This window comes from Pongo abelii, chromosome 13 (assembly GCF_028885655.2).
Source record: "Pongo abelii isolate AG06213 chromosome 13, NHGRI_mPonAbe1-v2.0_pri, whole genome shotgun sequence".
Taxonomy (NCBI): Eukaryota; Metazoa; Chordata; class Mammalia; order Primates; family Hominidae; genus Pongo; species Pongo abelii.
In genome coordinates this window covers 69,513,779-69,539,918 of record NC_071998.2, presented here as the reverse complement: position 1 = coordinate 69,539,918, position 26,140 = coordinate 69,513,779, and positions in this window count along the sequence as shown.

The window sequence follows — 26,140 nt, the reverse complement described above, 5'->3', positions numbered from 1 at the left end:
TGAAGAAGTCAGCAGAAAGAACACTGGGCTGAGGGGACAGTACACAGGAAGGTCCCGAATGGGAATAAGGGCCATGATGATGGGGTGATGAGAATCCTGGATTCTCATGATGTGGATGGAACTGGATATGTTTTGGAGTTAGAAGTGATAGCTTTTCTGTTGGACTGGAGGTAGGGTAAGGGAATTAGATGAATCAAGGGTATTTTGTTTGTTGGTTTATTTGGAATAAAATACTAGGTTGTTGATGGGCTATTTGGGGATGATGGAGAGGAGTGGGTAGGTTTGGGGAAAGAACATCAGTTCTTTTTGTGGTTGTTTCAACTCTTTTATGGTGGTAAAATTTACGTAGGATTTACTATTTTTAAGTGTACAATCCATGGGCATTAAGTACATTCACATTGTTGTGCAATCATCACCACCATCCATCTCCAAAACTTTTTCATCTTCCCATACTGAAACTTTATAACCATTAAACAATAATTCTCCGTTTCTTTCTCCCTTCATCCTCTGCCAACTACCATTCACTTTCTGTCTGTATGAATTGGACTACTTCAGGTACCTCATGTAAGTGGAGTCATACAGTATTTGTGTGTGTGTAACTGGTTAATTTCACTTAGCATAATGTCCTCAAGTTTCATCCACATAGTAGCATGTGTCAGAATTTCCTTCCTTTCTTTTTCTTTTACTTCTTCAATAGTCTTTATTTTTTAGATCAGTTTTAGGTTCACAGCAAAGTTGAACAAAAAGTACAGAGAGTCCACATATCCCGTCCCTTCACATCCACAGCCTACCCTACCGTCAACATCTTGCACCAGAGTGGTACATTTGTTACAATTGATGAACCTGCATTAGGAGTTACCTTTTGACTTGAAGATATCAGGGGGCCTAATGAGAGGGTGCTCTGAAGGTCTAGCTCAGGAGTCAGAGACGTTATGCAAAGCTAAGGCCTGAATGAGATCACCCGGGCAGAGTGTGTAAAGGAAAGGAAGGGACCCAGAGGGGAAAAAAAGATCTTTGGCACTTCTGTGTTTAGAAGCCAAGCAGAGACAAGAGACAGCAACAAGGACGGAGGAGGAAAGACTAGGTATATAGTATAGAAGAAAAGTCAGGAGGAGACAAGAGTATCAGGGAATCCAAAAGAAGCAGCACCTCAAAAATGGTGCCATGAAATATAGTAGATGCTAATGGGAGGTCAGTCAAGCAAAATTTGCGTGAGAAGTGGCCATTGGATTTGGCAATATGAACACGCGTAGTGACCTTGACAACAGCAAATTCAGTAGGATACTAGGGATGGATGACCAAGTTGCTCAAAGGCATATAATCAGTAAGTGGAATAATTTAAATGCCAACCTGGGTAGTCTGTCTCCAGAGTCTGTGTACTCAGCCATTCATAATATGACCTCTCATAGACAGTGCATCACCCTGTGGTAATGCTCTTTGAATATCTGTGTCTAGATACAATGCATAGATTATTATTCTAAGCAGAATATTTTGAACGAGAACAATGAGAACATGAACAATCTCTCCTCATATGTTCAGTATCAATTATGTTTGTCTCTGACAACTGCAATTCTGTCATCCTGGAAAAGATGCCTCCATTATCCAATTATTTTTGCCAAATTTGTGGCTTCTTGCTGTGTTGCAATGAGCATTTCTTTCCATATTTCATGAAGATTCTCACAGATTCCTCTTATTTTTCTTTTTTATTCCACCAGTTGTGCTGGAGAGTTTTGGTTGGATCTCAGCTCCACATTTACCCTTTGCTTCCACCAGAGCTGGAAGCTTGCAAACTGTGTTTCCCAGACTCCTTTCCCAGCAGAATTCTGCTGTTTTTCCATTGGGAGATATTGTGAGAGGTTCGAATTGGGAAGGGCAAAGCCACTGTTTTATTTCTTTTGTCAGCACCTGTGGGAGTGGCTGCAGCAAAGCTAGGCCACTGGGCTCCAGCGAGTCAGTGGGTTTCAGCCCACTTATCTGGGGCACAGAGGCAGTGGGATGTATGGGCTCTTGTGTAGGTCCTCAGAGGAGGAAGCTGATTCCTAAGCTATTGACAATAGCATCCTCTTCTCTTTTTCTCTGGAGATATACTTTTTCCCCTTTTGTTATTCAGCCCTTCTAACAAATTAGTAGTCACTTGTCTGTGTTAAATTTTTCTCATCTGGATTATTCTGCGTTTCTTGTACACACTGACCTATACACCAATACAACAACAAAATAGAATATGAAATTTAAAAATAACAAAATCCACACTTGCTCCAACAACAATAAAGAAAACTACTTCATTTTCTCATGAAAATAAAACATTTTCTTTCCATGTGTCTAAGACTGAATAGATTTTAGGTGTTTCTCTCTCTAATAGTTTTTAAAATTTAGACTCACTTCAGAGATCAACATATTAATTGGTGGTAAACTTTCAAGTTATTCTGATGCCTTAGAATCTAGATGATGATTTGATTTGGACTTTTTACTTATTCTCTAAATAATATGTCCACATACACCATCCCTATCTACTCAGTACTACAGATTCCATGGTGTAAGAAAGACAAAGAAAACGATGAGTTCACATCCTATTTGTGTAAACTGATGACCTCAGTTTCTGCATGATGTGAAAGAAGCAGCAATCATTAGTGTTATCACCCAGTGTCTAGACCTTCCCTTACTAGGAACACATCACTAAAATTAAGGAGTTAAAAACAGCAAACATTAGTTTTGCTCCTCCCAGGTTTTAGCTAAGATTTACTTGAGTTTGGTTACTTGATTCATTTCTTTATTTTTATTTTTATTTTTATTTTTTAAATTCAATAGGTTTTGGGGGAACAGGTAGTGTTTGGTCACATGAATAAGTTCTTAGTGGTGATTTCTGAGATTTTGGTGCACCTGTCACCCAGGCAGTGTACCCTGTACCCAACGTGCAGTCATTTATCCCTCACTCCCCTCCCACCATTTACCCTGAGTCCCCAAAGTCCAGCCCAAATGCCCATCAATCAACAATTGGATAAAGAAAATGTGGTATACATATACCATGGAATACTCCTCAGCCACGAAAAGGAACGAACTAATGGCTTTCGCAGCAACCTGGATGGAATTGGAGACCATTATTCTAAGTGAAGTAACTCAGGAATGGAAAACCAAACATTGTATGTTTCATTCACAAGTGGGAGCTAAGCTATGAGGATGCAAAAGCATGAGAAGGATACAATGAAATGATACAATGATTTATTTTTTATTAGCTCAATAACTTAAGAAATGTATAATGCTCTCATTCTCAATTTCCTAACTGCAAAATGGGAATAATAATGTCTACCAATAGGATTGTTTAGAAAACTATATATCTGTGTGCCTGGTAACTAATATAATTAATAATATATTTTCTCAGTTCTCAACTGCTATTGATTTTAAGATGCACAGTTGTGTTAAAATGCTTTTAGGACCACGAGGTTGTATGAGTGAATGTATACATGAAGTACAAAGGAATCACTTAAATATTATTCATATTTTTTTAAAAGGTCTTAGAGGAGAGCAAGGTATTTCTCAGTCACCTTTATGGAGGCAAACCTCTGGTTTAATTAACTTATCTTTGCATACTTTGCCCCTTCTTTTATGGTGGAAAACTATTGTAGAGATTTAAATTATTGGCCCCTAATAAGAAGGTAGAAAGAGGAGTGAAATATAATTAATAACTTTTGGATTATTTTCTTTCTCTATACCAGCTCTATCCAATACAGTAGCCGTTAGCCACATGTAGCTATTCAACAGGTGAAAAGTGGCTGGTCTGATGAAGTGTAAAACATGCATCAAATTTTGAAAGTTTAGTACAAAAGCGAGGATGTAAAATATTATATTAATATTTTGTATTGGGTAATTGTTTAAATGATCATTTATTTTCACTTTTTAATTTTTAAAAATTTTTGTAAAATTCACATAAAATTTACCATCTTACCATTTTTATGTGTATAGTTCAGTGGCATTACATTCACACTGCTGTCCTACCATCACCACCATCCACCCACAGAATTCTCTCCATCTTACGAAACTGACACTCTGTACCCATCAAATAACAACTCCTTATTTTTCCCTTCTCTAAGCCCCAGGAAACTATCATTTTACTTTCTGCCTTTATAAATTTGGCTACTCTAGGTTAAAATAAGATTTAATGTATATTATTAAACATATAAATATATTATTTAAATTTACTTTTATTTTTGTTTTTACTTTTTAAAATACGGCTACTAGAAAATTTAAAATTACCTCTGTGTTTCACAGTATATTTCTATTGGATATTGCTACTCTTCCAATGCTGTCAGGTAGAGTAGCCACTAGCCACGTACAGTTTTTTAAATTTAAATCGATTAACATTAAATAGAATTACATTTTCAATTTCTTATTTGCACCAGCCAAATTTCAAGAGCTCGATAGCCATATGTGGCCAGTGGCTACCATATTGAACAATGCAGACACAAAACATTTCCTATCATTGCAGTGAATTCTGTTGAACAGTGCTGCTCTAGATATTCCAACCAAATAAAGAAACAGCCAAAGGAAAACAAATAAATCTGAAACAAGGTCAGTGTGGTTGAGCAAATAGTTCTCGCAACCAACAAGAGAAAATGACAATTAAATTTATTATACAAAGATTAAAAAGCATTATGAAATTTGCAGGTTGCATCATTTATTGTAAAACAGTAGGGCAACATCAACAGACAGCTTCAGATGTTTTTCCCATGAAATTGTAGATGTTGCTACCAAACGTACAACACACGACTGTGTACTGTCATAAGTCGGCTAAAACACATGTAAACATATGTCATGTCAGTTATTAAGAAGAAGGGTATAATTACACTTTAAAATGTGGCAAAGCATTTTGGAAGTAGCATATAATTTTCCAGAGCCTTTGTGAACACATCTTTCTCTGAGTGTTTATACAGCCTGACATCTTCAGGTTTATTCATATCAAAAGCCCGACTGTGAACAAGCCAGCTGCAGTCAAAAGAAGCAATTTGTTTTGTAGGTGCTATTTCATTGAAGAGAACCAAAAAGAAGAAGCGAGATAGAGTCACAGAGTCACAGACTGACAGAAAATCAAGACAGGCAGGAGTACTACCAGATTAGAGCAAGCAGCCGAAAACTTTCTGAGTTCTGCTAATATTAAAAGAATGAATGTTTAATAATTGCCTGTGACCAAGATGCTGTCATAGTAAATGTAGAGTTTATTCTTCAAAAATCAATACCTTTGCACTTCTGATTCAATAATGTACAATATATCTCATCAAGGGCCTCATAATTTAGCATCTATACTTTACAATTTCTGCTTTCATTTTCTGTCTCCCATTACTCTCTGAGCTTGAATGCAAGCTCTTTGAGGGCAGCTACCTTGTCTCTTTTGTTTCCTCCGTATCCTCAGTACCATAGCAAATATCATGACACACAATTAGCAGGAACACTATTCGCGTCCCTATCTTATACTGCAGATCTGCCCTGGCACGTAACAGGTGCACAATAAATACATGTTAACAGATACTTTAATACAAGGAGGCCAAGTTTATTTTTCTGTCCTCTGCCAGATTGTCAACTTGAAGATGAGTGCCTTTTTTTGGTTGACAGATAATGGAATCATGGCACCTAGCATAGTAAGTTGTATACTTTAGTGCTTGATAAATATTTATTGAATTAAATAGAGGGGAAAGGTGAAGTTATATAGAAACCTCCCAAACAGGAAGAAGACTGAATTTTTCTCAAGAGTTTTTTTGATGATAATTTAAGATATGAGATGTAGTTGGCAATGGAAAAAAAACAACCATTGCTCATTATTATGATTGTTCACAAAAGCTACCCAGGAACTAATTATTCAGAGTAAAGAATTTTGTTGTATTTTTATTCAATTAACTGAAATGCTAGCCTATGCTGAACATTCAAATGCAGATAAATGATGCTTATTTTGGTTTTCTTTTTCATTTATTTGTTATAAAAAATGCCAAGTAATGCTGCTATTCTAGGGACTAAAAAAGAAACAAAACAAAGCAACAAAATACAACCCAGAAATAAAGACCCCTTACTCTGTTTACAAGTATCACAGTGTAGAGCGGTATCTGCTGTGTTAGAGGTGTATGTACACAACCCCGATTTTTGAATGCCTTTTGAAGGCAGTCAAAAGACATCCTTTTCACTTTCATTTTGCCCTTTCTTGTCTTATTTTGTTTGAATTGTGTTCTATGTAAATTTCTCTCTTTGTTTAGTTATTCATGTACTCAATCCAATGCCTTCATCTTTTAACAAGGAAATTTAATCCATTCACATTGATTGGGAATACCATCAAGAAATGTTATCAATAACTCTGCTCACTTTCCTTCTTCTCAATGAAGTTTACCTTGCCACCCATACTGCAGACCCTCCTCACAATTAAAATCTTCCTCTCCTATTTACAGTGTCCCAGAATTATTATTAAATGATATTGGAATGTCCATATCATTACTCCATGGCCTTTATATTTTATTTTATCTTTTCAATTTCTTTATTCTTCTACATTGATACTAATAGAATCATTTTACTTGATGTCTCAGCTTATGACTTTATTTTACTATTTCATCAAAGATTTAATTCCATTTACTCCATTGATCTCTAGTAGACAGGTTTTTAAAACCAGCTCTTATCTCATGAAGAGTCCTCTCACATTCCTCTAGGGACTAATTATACTTCTTCTGAATGCTCCTTTGACTTACATAATTAATTCTATTTCTCTGAAGTTTTAGCTCTCCTGCTTGTATTTCCTGTGCTTTCTATTGGTTTTCCTAAAATGTGTGTGATTCTTGATCACACGCTCACCTGTGCATTTAATATTGTTGGTGTTTGTGTGTTAGTAAGGATGGCACAAGGCACTCCCTATTTCTTTTACCGTTAGAATATGACAATTGAATTCAACAATCCTGAGTTTGAACCATGACTCTGCTAATGTTTTTTAAGAGTATATAAATTACTATAACTATTTTGGAAGGCAATTTAGAAAATGAAAATAAATTGTTGTTAGGCTTAAAGTGAGCCCATAAGGATAACAAGGTTAATTACTATAATTCATTAATTTGAACCTATATTAATTTTCTGTTATATGGAAATATGGAGTAGAAAATATCAATTACTGGAAAAAATCAGAAGAGGATTTATTATATAAGTCTTGGAAAAGTATTAATTTTTTGTCATTAGGAATAAAATGATTAAGTAAAATAATCACCAAACATATTCTGGAAAGCTGGATCTCATAAAATGGAGATAAAACAGGAAGTGGGAACTGCTACAATTGTGGAATATTTTGTTTCATTGATGGCAGGAGTGGAGTGAACCAGGAATTCAGTGGTACTTTTGCCAGGAGGGGTTAAGATTTTAGTAAAGGCGACACCACACATAAATCTCTCCTGCTATTCCTGGCTACAAGGGGATCTCTACGAGCCACTAGCATTTTAATAAGAAAAACCGATGTGTAAATTAAACAGTCATTTGTAGGAGAAACTTTTTTGGAGAAAGACCTGGGGAGGGATTTGGAGGGGTTTATGTCTTTTAAAGAAGGTGTTGAGGGAAAGAACTGAAATCCTGTTTATAAGGGTTAATGAGAGGGTGCACACCTGCCAAGTATTTGGTGCAGCTCATACCCCTTGCTTGAACAACATAGTTGTATTTCACTGTGGTATGATCTGTTTATTGGCTGGAAGGAATCAGGTCCTGAGAAATGAGAGTGCTCACTCTTCCGATTGTCTACATACGTTGTCTTGAGTAAGGTACACTTGAAGCAATGCGCCTTATGCATTTCTCTTCCTCCCCATTCCTTGCCATTGGGTTTTGAGAGAAGAAAGGGAATGGAATAGAAAGAGAAAATTCCACTGTAGAAACCAAAAGTTACATAATACTCCTCAATCTATAGGCAAGAATTTAGAGGTGACCTTTCTTTTACAAACAATATTTTCTTGGCCATACCTACCAAATATTAACATTTTCCCAAGCTATGTAATCATGCCCAAAAACTTCGAAACACTGCTTCATTGATATTGGTCCTATTTTTGTTCCAGAACAAATGGCACACTCTTGAAATTGAATAATGAGTTCTATAAGCATTCTGGTTAGAAATCTGTGGATTTTGTATGTAACCATTTTCACAGCTTACATCACAGCTTACCCTTGGGAAGTCTGCTTTATAAAAGACCGCTAGAAGCACATTTCAGTATTCGTAGTTACCAAGTTGCTTCCCAAATGATGCTTAGAACATCTCTATGGATATGCAAGTTATTGCAAAAAAAATGCATGGTGGTGGGACCTTTTGTAGAGATAACCAACTGGATAGTTATGACTTAAAGCCCATAAGGCTACCTTCTGGACTCCCTCCCTTATCTTCCCTTCTATTGGCCTTGTTGTTTTGGGTCTGAGCTATTGTCATGGCTACCTGATGTTTTCTCATCTACTCTCAGTCTTCTAGATTAATCAGTTTCTATCATGTGAGTCTGTCCTCAGCAACCTTCAATAGTTTCCCAGTGCCTACAAAATAAAAATTAAACCTTTTGGCTTAGTATCAAAGCTGTTGCAGAAACCCCTGCTTCCTAAAATACATCTCTGTGCCATCACAGCTTCCATTCAGCTTTTTCCTCCAGCTGCTTTATAGTATTTGCCCTCCTTATTTTTCCTGGTTCAATTTATTTGAGTGGAACACTCTAGTGAAACCACTGCATCCATGGAAATTCTACCTATACTTTCAACCTATACCTTTTCCTCTAATTACATAGACAGTTGTTATGTCTCTCAATCTTTTCTAACAGTTGTCCGTGTAATACCTAGAAGGAATTTAAAACAGTGTCTAGCATATAATAGGTGCTGATTACTAAAATGATCATAAACAGCCCTGTTCTATACTTATTTTCTACTTTTCTCCCTTTATGGTTGTATGTTTTCAAGGACAGCTACCATCTCTAACTCATTTTTGAACAAGCACAGTACCTAATCTAATGGCTCCTCACTGTAATCCTTAATAAATATTTGTTGAACAACTTAAATGGTGACATCTACTATTCAGTGGCAATTATTTATAGATTTCTTCACTGACACAAATGGAAAAACATTTACAGAAGAGCTAGCTGTTCATCAAACACATAGATAGATACAGCATTGCTATTGGCAACTAAGATTGCCCTTTGGCACAAATTCATTGGCTGGGTCATCATAAGTTTTCTTCTTCGTGGCTCAATCTTGGTTATTCATATCTCACTCTGCTTCTGACTTTTTCAGTATCAATGCTATTCTCTTCCTGTTCTTGTCTCATTCCTTACATTTGATGCCACTGTTTCCCTGAAACCCCCAAAATGGTCTTGGTTCCTCCCAATAAGGATTTTGGAAACCAATTTTGCCAAATTTTTCATGGCTTCAATATTCTATGGCCTTTCAACATTCTCTAATCCCTTTTTTCCAAATTCTACTCCCTCCAGAGGACTAGCTTCAATTCACCAGAGGTGAGACCCAGCAAATTGATAAACTTGGTAGAAACTTTTCTTTGTATATTTCTCAAAGAACATTATACCTGCTTTATTTTTTTTGTGTGGAAATATAAGGGAAACAAATCAATGTGTAAGATAAGGTACAAATTCTAAGTCCAGAGTTATACAAATCAATGGCATTATTTTAAAATTATGCTATTAAATATATTCCTTGGTAGCATATCCCTTTAGCACCTAACAATGGGTATCCTTAGCAAGAAACACATTTACAAATAATACAATTTTTACCTTGCAATGAAATTCTGTTTAGTCTATCTTATATTGCTAGACTTGGGCTTTACGTTGGCATTAGTCAAGGCAGTAATGATAATTACAGAAACTGAGCAAAAAAAAAAGAGTCCTTTTCTTTTCTAAGCTAGATGAATGGGAGAAAGTCTAAACCTCTGACAGAAAGATTTTACCGTATGTGAAAATCCCTCTTACTGGGTCACCATTACTCAAAGGAGGGCTTGCTGAAAATAAGAAATTCACAGCTATCCTGCTGACATGGAGAGAAAGAAAATTTTAAAGCAAACCTTGGAGAAATGATTTTTAAAGTAGTAGAGTTGAGGCTTGACCCAGTAATAGATTTTGAAAGGGTGTTTGGTATCTCTGTGGTAAGTCGGGCTGTCCAACAGACAAGGCTCCGAACCCGAATACAACAAAGCTGGAGGCGCCTTAATAGCGATATTGATTGACTATAAACAAAGACAGGAGAAAGTAACCAGGATAGCGGAGAAAAATGTATTTGGGGAAAAAGGTTATTATCCTCCTTCGGGATGACTAATACCACAGCCAGAGAAATTCATTTTACAACAAATATTTTTTGAGATCCTACAATGTGCCAGGCACTGGATAAAAGACACATTTCTAACCCTCAAGGCATTTGTAGGCTAGTTTATGTGTTTTAGGGAGGTTGGTGGAAGCAGGGAAGAATCCATGGCCTGTACACAAAAATCAAACCTGCCACTTTAACATTATCAGTAACCCACACTGTACTGAATTGCTCTGAAACAAGAACTATACCACACAGAAAGACTCTCATTTTGTTTCTGCCACAAAGTAGCTGGGTAACATAGAGCGGTTACTTCACTTTTCTGAGCCTTAATTTCCTGTTGGCCACGTATGGGGCTGGCTGAAGAGGGTTGATGGGAGGGAGACAGCAAAAAATGATAAGTTCTAAATCTGCTTCCCATTCTAAAACGTAAATTTGGTTGGAAATTGGTATACAACACAATATTAGAATGTGATCTCTAATGCTGTCTGTGAACAGAATACAAACTTTGCGAGAATTTTTTTTTGTTTTGAGACAGAGTCTCACTCTGTCATCCAGGCTGGAGTGCAGTGGCATAATCTCGGCTCGCTGCAACCATGCCTCCCAGGATCAAGCGATCCTCCTGCCTCAGCCTCCCGAGTAGCTGGGATTACAGGTGGGCACCACCACGCCCTGCTAACTTTTGTACTTTTAGTAGAGACAGGGTTTCGCCATGTTGGCCAGACTGGTCACAAACTCCTGACCTCAAGTAATCCGCCTGCCTCGGCCTCCTGAAGTGCTGGGATTACAGGCATAAGCCACGGTGCCCTGCCAAGAATCAATTTTTACCAGACCTGTCAGTTGAGTTATTCAAGACAGGTAGGGGTTTTGAAACAGTGCCATTTTTCTTATCATCAGCATGCTTCCCCCTAGTTTCAAATTTCTGTTTCTGAGATATGCAGAAAGCTTCATAAACAATAAGATGAGTGGCCCAGCATCAGTCAGGGGAAAAATGTGGAGCTGGGAGAGGCCCCTTTTCTTTTGCTCCTGAAAGTATACTTTCCAAAGAATGGGATTTAATGGGTTACCTTGGAATCATCCAATGTGGAGTGACTGCACCTGATAGAATACTTCATGGTGGCTGAGAAATCAACATTTCTCTTGATCTATGTGTATAGTTGCCTTCCAGCCTTGAAATGGTCTTCTGTCCAATCTGCTGCAGCTACCATACTCCCTCAGTAGCAGACTGTGTGAACTTCAGCATTGAAAGTGGAAAAACCAAACGCAAAAAATCTAGTCTCACCCACCATCTTAAAGAGGCAACCACATACACGGCAGACACTTGGGACTTCACAGTCACTCCTCAATGAAATAATGTTTAAGCATCTACTGTAAGGCAGATAGATTTCCACAACTGAAGTGGTGGCAGTTTAAAAAGAAAAAGAGAACTTGATCTTGCAGTCTAATGGGTGAGAAAGACAGTACACACATGAAAAATACAATAAAAAAGGAACTTCAGAGAGCAGTGAGCGCTATTACAATCACAGCTCCACCCTGAATCTGGCGTGGCTGTGGCAATTGCTTCTATGTAAGCTTTAACCAGCTTCATACACGTAGAGCTTGCTGGGGCCTCACTGTGGGCCTGCGCTATGGACCCCCAATGCTCTGCCTAGATCTATTCAGCTGGGACCCCTGTGGCAACCCCCTAGGCACTGATTCGTGGAACTGCCACCCTTGAGCAACGAGTAATGGAAACCCGGGTGATGGAAGATAAATGTGATTCCTAGGTCATCTCCATAAAGAAAAGTTCTAAGATGCATTTCCTTAGGCACCTCAGAAGTTTCCATCAAAATGAAAATGACTTCTTGTATTTGTTTTCCTTCCCTACTTCACTCTCCTGCCCCTCACACTGGCTCCTTGGAACCATTTGCAAATAAAATACCTTACTGCAGGCTTTGCTTTAGGGAGATACCAGGCTACTGCACCATACAAAATGCTTGTGCATCTGCAGTGTTGCCCAGCGACGTATTCAATCTGGCAGTGCAGAATATACTCAGGGCTGAGGGAAGGTGCAGCGAGGGAGCTGGAGCAACAGACTTTGGGATTGTTTTGTAAGTATGAGATTTCTTTGAAGCTGGGTGCTTTATATTTAAAATCCATGCGAATTTTGCCTTTTTCTTCACAATATTTCCATGTATGTGTTAATACGAAAATATTAGCTTTGCAACACCTCCATAATGACTGGAGACCTACAACAGCTGAATGGCTGGCCTCGCTGTTCCCAGCATTGTCCCCATCGAAGTCAGGCTTCCTCTCATTCTAATATGCAAATTTGCTCAAGTATCAAATAACTCCTGGCTGAAAACTTTTAAAGGGACTGACCTGACCCTTGGATGAAGTTCTGATGAAGTTCAAACTCCTTAATATGATTTACAAGGTCTTGCATAATTTGGCCCAGGCATACTTTCCCGGTCATTTGCTATCCTCTCCTTGACATTTATCATCCAGCCATAATGAATTTCTTTTAATCTCTTTGACTCGCCATGTTCTCTTGCCTCCAGGCATTTGCTCGTTCTGTTGAATCAGCCTGCAGTCCTCACCCCACTGCTGTGCAACCTGCCCTTGTACCCCTTCTTCAGCCCTCAGCTGCCTCCTGGAAAGATGGTACCCTGTTTTTGTGTGGGCTAGAAGCCTACCTGTGAGCTCCTGTCACATTCTCAACTTCTGTCACAGCACATGTTTTACCCTTTTGTTCTTGTCTCTTATTAGTCTGGGTCGCCAATGGAACAGAAGCATAGGGCAACAGGTCCTGCCATTGCTTCCTGTTGTCTAGCACCTTGTGCAAGTACTAGGAGCAAAGGTAGATTGTAAAGTTAGGGTCCTTAGAGTCATTAAGCTCAAATATTTTTCCTAATACCTACTTGCTTGCAACTCTTTTAAGATTTTTTAGTGTTTTCATCTGTATATAGTGGGAAATAATATCCTGATTTTAGAATGATTAGAAATAAATCTTTCATGCAATTTAGCACAATGACCCATAGAAAGCACTTAATAAATGACAGCTACTATGATTATAATTATATCCTCATAATTATTTTTATTTTTCTATATTAATAGGTGTTCAATATATAAGCATAAAATGATTGAACAAAGGCAAAGCAACAGAAAATATTAGATATTTTCTCTCATTTGTTAAAGAGCAAATCATTACTTATTCAGAGATAGGGTCTTGCTCTGACACACAGGCTGCAGTGCAGTGGCACCCTCACAGCTCACTGTAGCCTCAAACTCCTGGGATTAAGCAATCCTCTGATTTCAGCCCCCTGAGTAGCTAGGACTATAGGTATGCACCACTATGCCTGGCTAATTTTAATTTTTTGTAGTGACAGGGTCTTGCAATGTTGCCCAGTCTGGTCTCAAACTCCTGGCCTCGAGTGATACTCCAGGTTTATCCTCCCAAAGTGCTGTGATTACAGGCATGAGTCACCACACCCAGCCAAAGCAGTTTTTCAGTGTCTATTGATTTATTTTAAAACAGAGCTAACTGACTAAGCTGATGATACATACAAGATTCAGCAGCATCCAGGAAAATTTTCTTCACTGCTCCAATGTCACAAATGCACATACATATATGGATATGACTGGCATTTGTTTTTTCAGGTTTTTAATAACCAGATAATTAGGATGATAGCAAAAGAGAATGTGGTAGGTACAACAAGGCCCCTTTCTCTCCCCTATGAAAGTGTCTACATTCTAATCACTGGCACCTGTGAATCTGTTATGTTACGTGGCAAGAGAAACTTTATGGCTGGGATTAAATTATAGATTTTGAAGTGATTATGCTGTATTATCTAAGTGGGCCCCATATAATCACAAAGGTCTTCATAAGAGGCAGGCGGGAGGATCCAAGTCAGAGAGAAAAGGTGCATGGTGATGGAAGGAGGGAACAAAAAGGCTGTATGACCTGGCGTCAGTCAAAGAATAAGGACAGCCTCCAGAAACCAGAGGAGGGAAGAAACAGATTCTCCCCAGAGCCTCCAGAAGGAGACAGTCCTGTCAACATCTTGATTTTAGCTCTTTAAGACTAAGTTAGGACTCCGACCTCAAGACCTCTAAAGAATAAATGTATATTGCTTGAAACTATTGTTTATTGTTTTGGTAATTTGTTACAGCAGTAACAGGAAACAAATATAGATTTGAGCTATACAGAATACTGACTACAAAGCGATTGATTTAGCTCAGTATTTTGGAGATTTTTAAGGATGGAGAGATTGGCAAGCATACATTTATACTGAAGAGACAGTCGTTTTTTACGTAAAATGAGCTGAATACATTCTGGAGATATAATTCCATCTTTTGCTGGTCATTTAAAGAAGCGGGAAGTGCTGACCTTTTCTTATTCCAAACTCCAGAATATCAGAATATATTAATATACATTAGGGTCTGTGATATGGTTTGGCTGTGTCCCCACCCAAGTCTCAACTTGAATTGTAGCTCCCATAATCCCCACATGTCGTGGGAGGTAACTGAATCATGGAGATGGGTTTTTCCCGTGTGATAGTGGTGATAGTGAATAAGTCTCATGAGATCTGATATTTTTATACATGGGAGTTCCGTCACACATGCTTTCTTGCCTTTTGCCATGTAAGATGTGCCTTTGCTCCTCCTTTGCCTTCCACCATGATTGTGAGGCCTCCTCAGCCATGTGAAACTGTGAGTCCATTAAACCTCTTTTTCTTTATAAATTACCCAGTCTCAGGTATTTCTTCATAGCAGTATGAGAATAAACTAATACAGGCTGTAGCCATGCTGTTTTAAATATTGTGGATCTGTAATATATTTTAATATATGATAGAATGAGCCTTAACTCATATTTGTCCTTTCAGAAAGTTTCTGGCTACTGTGCATTTATGCATTCAGGTTAATTTAGAAATATTTTTGTCATTCCAAAACAATAGTATTTTTAATTTTACTTCAGTGTCAGTTGACTTTGGAGGATTTTTATTAAGTATAAGCATCTTAATTTTATTAAGACTTCTTAATCATGAATTATGGGTATATACACATTTAGCCAACTCTTCCTATATGTGCCTCATTGGCATTATCTTTTCTTCAGAATGGTTCTGCATTTTTAGCATTTGATTTGTTTCTAGATATTTTGTTGCTGTTCTTATGAATGGAAGCTTCTCTTCTGTTGTCACGTTGTTTTTTCATCACATTTTGTTGTCAAAAGGTCTCAGGTTTGATCTCTTCTTTTTCTACTTTAAGTTCCCATCTTGTAGAGTCTATGTTTTATTTCCATGAGAAATGCATTTGTTGCTCACAATTTTCTTTTGTTTTCTGGGATAAATCTTCTGTTGCAGTACATTCTTCAGCTTTCTCTTGTGTGCTATATTCCTTTCTGTTTCGCCTTTTTATTTCTAAAGAAATTTGGCCTTCCGTGCTTATCCCAATTTAAAAAATAACATCTATTTCTGATGGGTGTAATTTTGAGCATTTTATTTGCCCTCTAATAATGTATGGTGTTTTCCTTGACTTCTCTCCTAGATTTTATATCCCATTGCTATCTTTCCTTTACAATAAAATTTAAGAAACCGCCTAGGTCTGTTTCCCCTCAGTTCTTCTGCAGCTTGGGAAGGGCAGGGATGCAGTAGAATAGCAGGTCTTGGCAGCTGTAATTGGGAATGCAGACTTTTTTTCCCCAAATGGGTAGCCTAGTATAAAAACCTTTGTTCTGTGATAATTAGATTCAGGAAGGCATGTGAAGATTTACTGTCACAGCTCTAACTAAGGATATCAATATGCATGCACCATTGGTAAGATCATGTTATCATCCCAACCAATTCCAGAAGACCCTTGGCACCTGGTTTTTAACCACATATCTTCACATGACAAAGTAACAGTATTTTCCGTTTTTTTACAGATTTCTTTTTTTTCCTCCGGACTTAACATTTTTTTCACAAAAATACATTTGTGTTATTGCATGTATGAAATTGAATGGATAATATGAAACCTTGTTGAGATGCAGACTCTGCACAATTTGTTAGCTGCTTTCACTAGTAAAATGGCATTCATAGAAACTAGCATCTTGGTCTATGTCAATTTAATTTCTTGCTGCAGCAAAATTACCAGTCACTCTATGTCTTGCACCTTCTACACCAATAATCAACGTTGTGAATGCTAAAATAGTGAATGTTGAAGGTCTACTGTATTCACTCTAGCTTTCTAGACTTTGAAATTGCATAAGTAGGTAAGATGTTCCATGATAAGCCCTGTAATGATGCTAATTCAGATCATTTCATAGATAGAAAAGAGTTTTTAAAGTAAATTTTATCATTTAAGGTAAAATCATTATGTATGCAGAGACAGTTATCATATAAATAGAAGATGGCCCTTCCAAGAAATTTCTGTTCATAAAATTGACCCACTTTTCCATAGAATTGTGAGGAAAATATCTGAAATATGGTTTAAAAGTCCAGAGACTAAACAGAAAGGGAGAAAGACAAGATAGGGGAAGTTAGAGAAGATTTAGACTATTCAATTTTCTATGGTAGTACTTAAGTTTTTCTGTTCACAGGCCTGAGGAAACCATTCTTTCCTGATGTCTCAACCACTTAGATTTGCACATGGAGCTAAAATAGGCCTAGCAGGGAGACTGTAAAGATCATTGAAAGAGAAAGCCTTTGGAATTCACCTTACTCCACAGGACTAGTGCTTAACTGATTTCCTGTGTCACAAGGAACAAGTTTTGAAATACCACATTTAAAGGAAATAAAATTATTCCTAGAGGAGATTTTTCATTGTCTCTCCACTTATTATAGAACATATTGAAATAAGTATGTGAGCAAAATTCCTACAAAGAAATAGTCAACAGGATAGGACAGGTGGACACTCAGTAAAGTCCTTTGAAACATTCAGTGAGAAAGTAAGCTTAAAGAGGTCCTTGAACTTTAGAGGAGCAACCAACTAGTTATCACACCCTGTGCAATATGGAAAAGTGCACCCCAAACTGTGGTACTATCTTACACTTCGTCCTGTGCTAACTCTAATCCCACTCACTGCTTCCCATGTCCTCATGCTCCTTCATCATGTAATGCAATAAAAACACATCTCATTCACCACAAATGAAGAAATCCTCTACAAACCTAAGAGAACGTGATGATTTTAAGGTCTTATACATCTATTTCAAAGCATTCTGTTTCACTGCAGGATACCTCATTGCTGGAAGAGAAATTATTACATACCAGCAGGTGCAATTTTATTTGGATGTAATATCCTTGACTAAGTAGATGGTTGCAATTTTCTGACGTACCAAACTGACAGCTTCTTCTATGACCTTTAGTTATCTCTGTGCAGTCAACAGTAATGCTATTTATTTGACTCACAGCAATTCCCATGGTTGTGCTCACCACTGACACATCTGTATAGATAGAGGTCTTCTTCCACATTAAAAGGAAAAGATGGATCTTGAAGGAAACATTCTTGAGTTGACATGTAAACAAGTAATTTGATTTGGGGGAGAGAAATAATTTTAATTTATTGTCATTTTGAATCTGTATCACCCTGGTGAAACTGATAGCAAGGCATGATAAAGCTTTTCAAAGAATACCTATGGCTATATAGATTATGTATCAGAATGTCCTTGCCTTTAACGATAAAGTGTACTATATTAATATGGTTTTATACATATATATATATAAATGTGTACATATATGTATATATGCACATGCTTATATTTATGCACATAAAGAATGCACATATGAAGGAAAAATATAAAAATATTAACAATTGTTTGCCTACATATAAATATGCAAAGTTACTTATATATTTACTTCAATTTTGGAATACCTAATTTTTTCATATTTAAAAAAATTTAAAAATACTGATACCTATATACAAATTTCAAGGCACATACAATTTATGTTAGAGTTTTTTCCCCTTATGTAAGGCCATGGGCTGTAGAATGAAAGATACATATTAAATACCCAGAAAGACACCCAGCAAGGCAGTTCGATTTTGGAAAGAGGCTGCAGCATGGCATGGCAGGACTCAGGATCTTGAAACAGCAGTCAAGCACACATCCTTCCTTTCTTGCCTTCATGCTTCCTGGTTCCGTCTGCTGCCTGCTTCCCTGCAGTCATAGCCAATAACATGCTTGGGATAGAATCGGAACTCTTTTCAACTGGAGTCTCCCATATGTTCATTATAGAAAATGTGTTTGCATTTTCACTGCAACACACCGCATATACTGACACTGCCTGACTGTGAATTCGTAGCTGGGAGAGAAGAGGGACTGGCAGATGAAGTGAAAGAAAGTTGATGAGACATAGAATTCTAGCCCAAGAGTTTCAGAGTTTCACAGGACTTTGAAGCTCTTCTGTTTGGCATAGTTCTCCTTACAGAATGCCTGGGTTATTGTTTTTTTCCCCTTCAGGCCCTTTTCCACATGGATATGTCTACAATTTCTTCAGCTATATTGACAAATAAACTTTCTCAGCATGAGAACCTATGTGAGACAAATATGTCTAATTTCTGGTTAGTTGAAGTCTTTCTTTAAAGTGATTTTCTTTTCTCCCGGCCACGACTCTATTGACTATTTCATGGATGCCGTAGATTCAGTGCCTCTGTCATATTCTGATTTAATTCTATGTTATGTAAATGAATGACTGGATGAGAGATGAAAGAATGGGTGGATAGATAGATGGATGAGGGGATGGACAGATGTGGGAAAGGGAGGTAGAGAAAGAGAGAGGTAGGTAACTAGTTTTTCTCTTACTTTTAGCTGGTCTTAGAGTCTACTATTACAGAACAAATGAAGAAGGTCTAGCATACAAAAAAATGAGTAAACTTTATTTACTGAATCCATGTTTTTGTGCTGTTTCAAACAGACAGCTGTTGGGAGCTTTGTAGCACCTGTCTTCATAAAGTCCATGACCTCTAAGGTTTCTAACGTCTACTAAAATGGGCTAAAACTGCCATATTATGACCAAACTTATTTTTTTTAAGAGTTACTTAAGATTTTCAACTGCCCATTGTATTAGTTTGCTAGGGCTGCCATAAAAAAGTACCGCAAACTGGGTGGCTTAAAACAACAGAAATGTGTTCTCTCACAATTTGGAAAAGTACAAGTCTGAAATGAAGGTCTCAGCAGGGTCCTCTTCCCACTAGATTCTACAGAGGAATTCTTCCTTGCCTCTTCCTAGCTTCTGGTGGTTACTAGAAATGCTATGTGCTCTCTGGTTTGCAGATTCTTCGCTCTGATTTCTGATTTCATTTTCACATGACCATCTTCCCTCAGTGTCTATCTCTGTGTCTTCATATGGCCTTTTTTTTCTTTCCATATGGAGTCTCACCCTGTCACCCAGGCTGGAATGCAATGGCGCTATCTCGGCTCACTGCATCCTCTGCTTCCCGGGTTCAAATGATTCTCCTGCCTCAGCCTCCCAAGTAGCTGGGATTACAAGTGCCCGCCACCACGCCTAGCTAATTTTTTGTATTTTTAGTAGAGACAAGGTTTCACCATGTTGGCCAGGCTGGTCTCAAACTCCTGACCTTGTGATCCACCCGCCTCGGCCTCCCAAAGTGCTGGGATTACAGGTGCAAGCCACCGCATGCAACCCATATGGCCTTTTTATAAAGGCACCAATCATTGGATTTAGGGCTTACCCTAATACATTATGATTTTATGTTATCTGCATTTGCAAAGCCCCTGTTTCCAAATAAGGTCACGTTCTTAAGTTCTGAGTGAGCAAGAATTTTAGAGAGACATTATTTAACCTCCTACACACACCAAGAAATAAATATATCTTTCGGGGATACGGGTTTCTATTTTGAAAAATTCAGAGTAAATGCTCTTGTACTTAAGGTTTTTTAAATATATGTGTGTGTGTGTGTGTGTGTGTGTGTGTGTGTATAAAATTTCCCTTTTTTCTCAGAGACGAAGTTATTTCCTTTATTTCTTCTCATCTTGTCATTCTACAGATTGAATTTCTAAATTTTATTTTAGTTGTGAAAGATGTAGACTGTTTCCAAGAGTAGTCCATTACTTCTGATTGTTCCTTCAGTAATAAAATGTATTATTTGATTCACATGACAATGCTTATAATTTATGAGGTCAGTTTCACCCCCATACTCTCCTTGCATGAATGCTGGAAACGAGCCACCCCAGATTCTGGTGGTGGATATCAGCTGCACTCTGCAACCTCACGCCTCCCTGCCTCTCTTCCCGCTATTCCTTCCACTTGCAATGGAAGTCATTATTATCAAAATCCCACTCATTCTTCAATGATCCAGCTAAAAGCCTTCTCTCCCCAGTTTTCTCTTTCCTACCCTGTCTTCCCCAAGACAGAATTAATCTCTCTGTCCTCTACCCCTGTATGAAAGAAGTCTGTCTTTGACCTCAGTTTCTTCAGTGTTAGCTCTAGCACCGCTGTTCTCTACCTAAGTGGCTTTAGAGAATTTACTTAGCCTTTCTTGGGCCTTGGTAAATTGGAGATAATCATATATACTTCTATGTAAATTGCTTAACAGAATGTGTGACACAAGGTAAAAAGTAAATAAATCTTAGTTCTCCTCTGTAGTCATTTTCTTCTTTGTCCTGTGGTTATTTGTGAACAAATGTGCATGCCTCACTAGACAGTGAACTATTGGAAGCCAGGGGCTGTGCTTTATCCGTCTTAGCATGCCATATGCCATCAAGTACATGCTTGTTATGTAGCTGTGCTCAGTACATTTTTGCAGATTTGATAGAGAAAGGAACCCTTTTTAGATTTTGTTTGAATTCTTAACTAATATGACAAGCTTTCTCTTGTTTTCTAATGGAGTTCTGGTAGAAACTTTTCCTTCTGCAGAGTTCACATGAGACACTTGCATCAAACATTTTGTGTATTTTTTATACACTAAATTTATTTATAGTAGTATATACTAATTATAATACCAATACAGATATATTTTTATTTCTTAGACAATATCTTCTAGGCATACATAATACTTTATTTTGATTTCTCATCTTCATAAGAGCTATGCAATATTTTTGCTACTTTTTATTACAGAAGATAAAACAAAGCTCAGAGAAGCTAAACCAGCTATGGATGTGGAAGGCCAGAGTTACAACATGGGACAAGGCTCTAAAGATCTTAATCTTTCTTCTCTGCCTTCTTTCTTTTTTGTCATAACATTACAAAAAAATTGAGAACTAGGGGTAATTATCTACTATAATTTTAACTCCTCATCACAATTGCTGTCTCCATTTTGCATATTATGCTCTAGTCTTCTCCACAGCCTGTCAGTTGGATACAATTGACAGCAGGGTACACCTGTACACCTACAATTGATAGCAGGGTACCATTCTGTGACTTGCTTGTTTCACCATATCCAGTACTTTTTACTAGATATTTGTTCTATACCATGCACCCATTATCACCATGTTTCTTTTACTTTGAGTGACAAGCAAAACAGGTGGACAATCAAATAGAGACCTTGGTGTGGGTATGTTGTTCATACTCACTGTGTATTGACCTAGTTTAGATTTTATTTTTTCCTTTCAGAAAAGGAGAATTCAGAGGGAAACTCAAGAAAGTTGCAAAGGAGCACATGGCCCTAGATGAAGACAAGATGAGTTTGCTCTGAGTTCAGAAGGGATAAGTTCCTGTTGTCTTAATAATATTATCACCTCTTAAACACTCCTAGGTTTTACTTTCTACAGGAAAACGAACACAAAATAAAACTACCACATATCTTCATTGCACAAACACATACATCCTTCACAGAGGGAGAGAAAGAGAGAATTACAATTTCAACAAAACTTTAAAAAGTAGAAACCACTGAATCTGTTGGGTTACCTATATTCTAAATTAAATTAAATCTGAATGAAAATTATTTGACTCCCAAAGGAGAAAATCTTAATCTCTGTGGCAAGCAATTACTGAATTATTATTTTGTGACATATTCACTACTATGAAAAATAAATAAGGAAGATTGAGTGTTCTATGAATTTTTTCCTTTATCCAAGTCAAGAGCTTCTTTTATTCGAGGGCAGTTGAACAGTCTAAATCAGAAGATGTTTGAGGACAGACCCTTTTCAAGGCTTGCTAAAAGCATAAATTCATGGGAGACATTATCCCAGGCGATCCAGAGAGAGAGGGAGAGCTCTTTTGAGGTAAGTGTGGGAAAAGAAGAATAGTAAGTGAGATCCAGTGGATGAGGAGGGAGGAACAGGGAGGAAAGGGTACAGGAAAGGAGGTGGGAGAGAGGGGGAAAGAAAAGAGAAGTCTTTGTGTTTATGGTTCTCTCTTCTTTTTTTTTTTTTTTTTTTCTTTTATTGTAATTATTATTATTATTATTATTATTATACTTTAGGTTTTATGGTACATGTGCCCAATGTGCAGTAAGTTACATATGTATACATGTGCCATGCTGGTGCACTGCACCCACCAACTCGTCATCTAGCATTAGGTATATCTCCCAGTGTTATCCCTCCCCCCTCCCCCCAACCCACAACAGTCCCTGAAGTGTGATGTTCCCCATGGACACAGGAAGGTTCTCTCTTTTCTTTTGACAGGGTTCTGTTGCTGAAGATCACTAAAAGATCACTCTTTTGACCCTGTGTGTTTGTGTTCTATAGAGATCATCTTAGCCACCCACTCTCAGGGACTTCTGGTGGACATTCTTCTTTGCATTAGTAATGTGCCTTACAGCTGAGCTCTCGTCTTACCCGTGGGCTCCTGTCCTCTGCACGTGCACCCATACCCCAACCATGTTGCTTTGGGGAACACAATTGAGCTATTGCTTGTCCTCCAACGTTTTTATCTTTAACCATTTATCCACAATTCCAAGAAAATAATGACAGTCACATTCCACAGCCTATTACATTTTTTTTTTTTTTTTTTGAGATGGAGTCTCACTCTGTCACCAGGCTGGAGTGCAGTGGCGCGATCTCGGCTCACTGCAACCTCTGCCTTCTGGGTTCAAGCGGTTCTCGTGCCTCAGCCTCCCGAGTAGCTGGGATTACAGGCACGTGCCACCACACCCAGATAATTTTTGTATTTTTAGTAGAGATGGGGTTTCACTATGTTGGCCGGGATGGTCTCGATCTCCTGACCTCGTGATCCGCCCACCTCAGCCTCTCAAAGTGCTGGGATTATAGGCGTGAGCCACCATGCCAAGCCAGCGTTATTATATATTTTTATTTACATATACATATTAAATTCAACTTGATTAGTTTTTTGACAATTGCAAACTCATGATAAATTTAATCAGTGCAGAAAATGACAAAGCATAGAGTAAGAAATTTACCAATAATCCAACCTCTTGGTAATTACCATGTTTAATGTTAAGTGGCTATCATCCTCAATATGTCCCCATATGATTCTAGAGAAAGATGAACAGGAGGAGAGACAGAGTTTTGCAAAATATAAGTTCACATAGTAGTGAATATGTCACAAAATAATAATTCAGTAATTACTTGCCATATGATTCTAGAGCAAGATGAACAAGAGGAGAGACAGTGTCTTGCAAATATAAGGTTATTCTATATGTAGTATTTTAAAAAATAATTTCTATTAAATTTAATTTTCCTAAAATATAACGAAAGAAAAAAACCCAATTAAAAGTGTGTTAAGGCTAGGTGCAGTGGCTCACGCCTGTAATACCAGCACTTATGGAGGCCAAGGCAGGTGAATCACTTGAGGTCAGGAGTTCGAGACCAACCTGGCCAACAGAGCAACACCCCGTCTCTGCTAAGAATACCAAAATTAGCCAGGCATGGTGGTGCATGCCTGTAATCCCAGCTACTCAGGAGGCTGAGGCAGAGGAATGGCTTGAACCTAGGAGGTGGAGGTTGCAGTGAACCGAGATCATGCCACCGCACTTCAGCTTAGGTGATAGGGTGAGACTCCATCTCAAAAAAAAAAAAAAAATTAAATTAAAAAAATCAAAGTGGGTTAAATTCTCAAAAATATTTTTATTACTATAAATATGAGTTCCCAAAAACATCTCCATAAGATTAAGAAAAGTAATTATCAAAAACAATGAGGATGGAGTCATATCATGAATTTTTTAATTTTTTGTTTTGAGACAGGTTAAAGATTAGTTCTTGCCATGAAAAATTGGGAAATTAGCACATACACCCTACATCTTATTTTTCTCTCCCTTCTTTCTTATTTCATCATTCAGTATTTTCTCCTTCTCAAAGTTAATAATATTTATTTCCTTTTAAGTGACTATAATATTCATAATTGTTCATATTTCCAAAACTTTTGCAACCACGATTCTTTCTCCAGTCATGCACAACCACCAGGTCAGCATTCTCCCCCTACAGCTTAATTGAGATATAATCCACAGACTGCACAGTTCAATGACTTTTAGCATAATTACAGAATTGTGCAACTGTCACCACTATTTAACTAAAATATTTTTATCATCCCACAAAGGGGCCAGGCACGGTGGCTCACACCTGTAACCCCAGCACTTTGGGAGGACAAGGCTGGAGGATGTCTGGAGACCAGGAGTTTAAGATCAGTCTGGGCAGCATAGTAAGACTCCATCTCTACAAAAAATTAAAAAAAAAAAAATTGGCTGGGCTTATTGGCATGCACCTGTTCTCCTAGCCACTTGGGAGGATGAGGTGGAAGGATCACTTGAGCCCAGGAGTTTGAGGCTGCAATGAGCTATGATAGCACCACTGCAACAGAGTGAGATCCTGTCTCTAAAAAACTCCCCCTCCAAAAAACAAAAACAAAAACAAAATCCAGAAAGCAAAAATCTCAAAAACGAACCTAGTACACTTTAGCAATCACCCCCTATCCTGCCCCTTCTCCCATCCCTAGGCACCCACTATTCTTCTTTCTGTAGATTAGTGGGGAGGTGGGAAAGTGAGAAGAGAAATGAAGAGAGTCAACACAGATGTCTTATCAAGAAAGTTCCACCATGAGTGACTGGAACCAAATTCCTCCAGGAAAAGTCTGGAATCCAGTTTAAAATGCACCCTCAGAGACAATCAGCCAAGTGACAAAGAAGCCGGATTAAACATTTAAACACCAAATTTTGTCATTCAGTGATGATGCCAGCGCCTGGGGATTTTCCTCACTGGTCTTTGAGGCCCGTGGTGCAAGGGCAGAGTGACATTCCCTGGTTAAGGGAAAGCCTTCTGGAACGAAGATGCAGATGGGCCATTGAGTCATATCTCCTATAGGCACCAAGATTCACAGACAGTGTGAATGTCCAGAGGCTGATTCTCCCACTGTTTCCCTATATAAAAGTTATTATTAATATTTCTCCTTGTTCCCTCCTTACCTTACTCTTGAAATGTTAGACTTTGGTATTGTTTGCCAGGCTATTCTTTCCTTCCGTCCTGTGACACTGCCAAGCGTCCTTGAAAATGGCGGTTCTGACTTGATCGTTACCTTCAGTCTGCTTGTACTCTCACTATAATCAGCTGAAATTCTTTCTTTCTATTACACGGTTATGTTTTTCCATGGTTGATCGTCATTTTTTCTTTTAAAATCTTTTTTTTGTTATTCCAGTGAACTTCTTGGAAAATGATTTGCAAGCCAGTATGCATGGTACCATTTTCCCCGGTAATTCTTAATAGTAGTTTTACCTTGGCCTTAATTACTCAGTAGTATGAAGGTAATTTGCAAGAATTTGTAGAATGATATAAATCGAAGAAGTGTTTCTAAAAGCCAGATGCACTCTTCTGTGTGTCAATATTGTCAAACAGAAATATAACATAGGCTACACATCTAGTTTATTTTTTATTTTCTTTTTTAGAGACAGGGTCTTGCTATGTCACCCAGGCTAACGTGCAGTAGTGTGATCATGGCTCACAGCAGCCTCAAACTCCCAAGCTCAAGCAATCCTCCTACCTCAGCTTCCCAAATATCTG